The sequence below is a fragment of the Octopus sinensis genome, unplaced genomic scaffold (genome assembly GCF_006345805.1).
Source record: "Octopus sinensis unplaced genomic scaffold, ASM634580v1 Contig07147, whole genome shotgun sequence".
NCBI lineage: Eukaryota > Metazoa > Mollusca > Cephalopoda > Octopoda > Octopodidae > Octopus > Octopus sinensis.
The window spans coordinates 27,501-30,000 of record NW_021829875.1 but is presented as its reverse complement, the minus strand read 5'-3'; the positions used below and the strand labels follow the sequence as shown (position 1 = coordinate 30,000).

Sequence of the window (2,500 nt, the reverse complement as noted above, 5' to 3'; positions counted from 1 at the left end):
AGTTTTAGGAGGGATACGCCCCACCAAACACACTTCCCACCGTTAAGTGAGACTTCACACACACATGCAGAGAATTTGCCAGGAACTCTGTGGAGATTTCTTGTTCGACGAATATAAATAAACACGCGCAACAAACCCCCACTAAATCCCCCCAAAACAAATGTCTTACCTGGTAGCTGTGCTTCAATAATTCACGACGTTGGTATACAAAGGCGTCACAAGAAGAACCCGTCCACACAGTAATGAGGGAAGTAAGCTTCTTCCCACACAGGGTGAGTCATTATTAACACACACACGGGTTCAGTTCCACCCCTTTATTATTAGTCAATATTAAATTCATGTTTTCAAAATATGTCCTTTCCCAAGATTAACAAGTTTTCACATATTTCGTCGATGTACGAAATGTAAACAACGTCAATGCACGAACACACACATACCAGTATATATTTGTTTATTACCCACAAGGGGCTAAACATAGAGGGGACAAACAAGGACAGAGAAACGGGTGAAAGGATGAAAGGCAAAGTCGACCTCGGCGGATTTGAATTCAGAATGTACCGGCAGACGAAATACCTATTTCTTTATTACCCACAGAGGGGACAAACAAAGACAGACCAAGGGATTAAGTCGATTACATCGACCCCAGTGTGTAACTGGTACTTAATTAATCGAACCCGAAAAGATGAAAGGCAAAGTCGACCTCGGCGGAATTTGAACTCAGAACGTAACGGCGAACGAAATGCCGCTAAGCATTTCGCCCAGCGTGCTAACGTTTCTGTCAGCTCGCCGCCTATATACACACACACAAGTATATGCACGCACATCCATAGGTGTACGTAAATATGTTTGCGTATCTATGAGTGTACACACATAGACCCACATAAAGATAAATATAATTGAAAATTTGCTGGACCGATTTTTATGAAGTTTGGTAAATGAATGAAATAAGAAGACGTCATTGAATTTCGAAACAACAAAAATGAATTACATGTGACGGGATTTATTGTGGATTTTTTAGATATTTTATTTCAGAACATTCAGTGTGATGCGTAGAAGACAACATAATATTTTTCAATAATCTGAAGTCCGACGCTCCAGAAGTGGGAGGGCCATGGAAAGAGGCAGGACAGGCACCAATGCCAAAGAAATGCCGTGGTGACACGACAGTAACGAGAAATAAAACTCCGGTTTCAAACGACGAGGCAAGTCCACCTGTTGTCACACGAAACACCGGAGGAGAAACGAGAGGGGTTCGAGTCTCAAGCCATTAGAAAAGATATACATACATAATACATAATACAGGTACTACTTAAGAAGAGTGGTCCCCGTGCGCGTACTTGCGCACTCGCGCATCCACGCTAGCTAGTCGTAACTAGTCGATCCTAAAACGACTACCTAGCAAAGTAAATAAAACACAAAGTAAGGATCGACTAGTCACGACTAGCTAGCGCGGATGCGCGAGTGCACGCACCGGGACCACTCTTCTTAAGTAGTACCTACATACATACATACATTAATTGATAAATTAATTCTATCTTAACTTATAAGAGTCGAAAAATCTTTACTTTACCGCAAGGCAAAATATTTTCAGCAGTGGAAGTCTTTAATAATCCGTTCCCGTCTTTAATAATCCGTTCCAGTCTTTAATAATCCGTTCAAGTCTTTAATAATCCGTTCCAGTCTTTAATAATCCGTTCCAGTCTTTAATAATCCGTTCCCGTCTTTAATAATCCGTTCCAGTCTTTAATAATCCGTTCCAGTCTTTAATAATCCGTTCCAGTCTGTTCTGGTTCGCGAGAATGAATAAATTGTATTCAATTACATAATTAAATATAGTGTAACTTTAGCAGGAGATACGTTATGGCAGTCATTGCTTTTTTTCTTCTTCTTTATCTGTTTATTCTTTGTATCTCCTTTCATTATTCTCTCTCTCAATATTCTGCCACTCCTTCATTTACGTGAATTTCTCATATGTGTTTATCGATTTTAAGCTGAATGGTGTTTGTACTATTTACCCGCTCAAAGTCTAATTCAGTTCATTTGGTGTGACCTAAATTTTTCATAGTTGTTTGAAAAACTATGAGAGAGAAAGAGAGAGGCCCACGTATGTCGATTAAACCCATTGAAATCTCTTTGTATCTTGTGAGTAATAAAAGCATTTCACCGTTTATTGTTAAATGTGTGTTGTCTGTTTTAATGGCCAACGCCAATGTAGTAACATTATATATATATATATATATATATATATATATATATATTATATATGTGTGTGTGTGTGTGTGTGTGTGTGTGTGTGTGCCTGTGTGTGTGTAAATATATATATATATATATATATATATACCACGGGCTCATATATTTATATGTATATACATATAAATATAAATATATATATATATGACGGGCTTCTTATGTATATGTGTACACACACATACGCACACACACATATATACTCTTTTACTCTTTTACTTGTTTCAGTCATTTGACTGCGGCCATGCTGGAG

At 38.2% G+C, this 2,500-nt stretch overlaps 1 protein-coding gene across 3 annotated transcripts in view; it reads right to left on the bottom strand.

The window, feature by feature from the left end:
* LOC115227787 (ankyrin repeat domain-containing protein 46-like) overlaps nt 1-2,500 on the bottom strand; it is a 19,309-nt gene that overhangs the window by 3,852 nt on the left and 12,957 nt on the right. Inside the window, exon 1 of one of the 3 annotated variants that reach the window (XR_004997137.1) lies at nt 1,571-1,961. The exons of 1 other annotated variant lie outside the window; for it this stretch is intronic. The gene's annotated coding sequence lies outside the window, so the exon portion shown is untranslated. Of the gene's footprint in view, nt 1-169; nt 485-1,570; nt 1,962-2,500 lie in introns of those variants that run through there. One more of the 3 variants, XR_003883159.2, reaches the window with a different exon arrangement.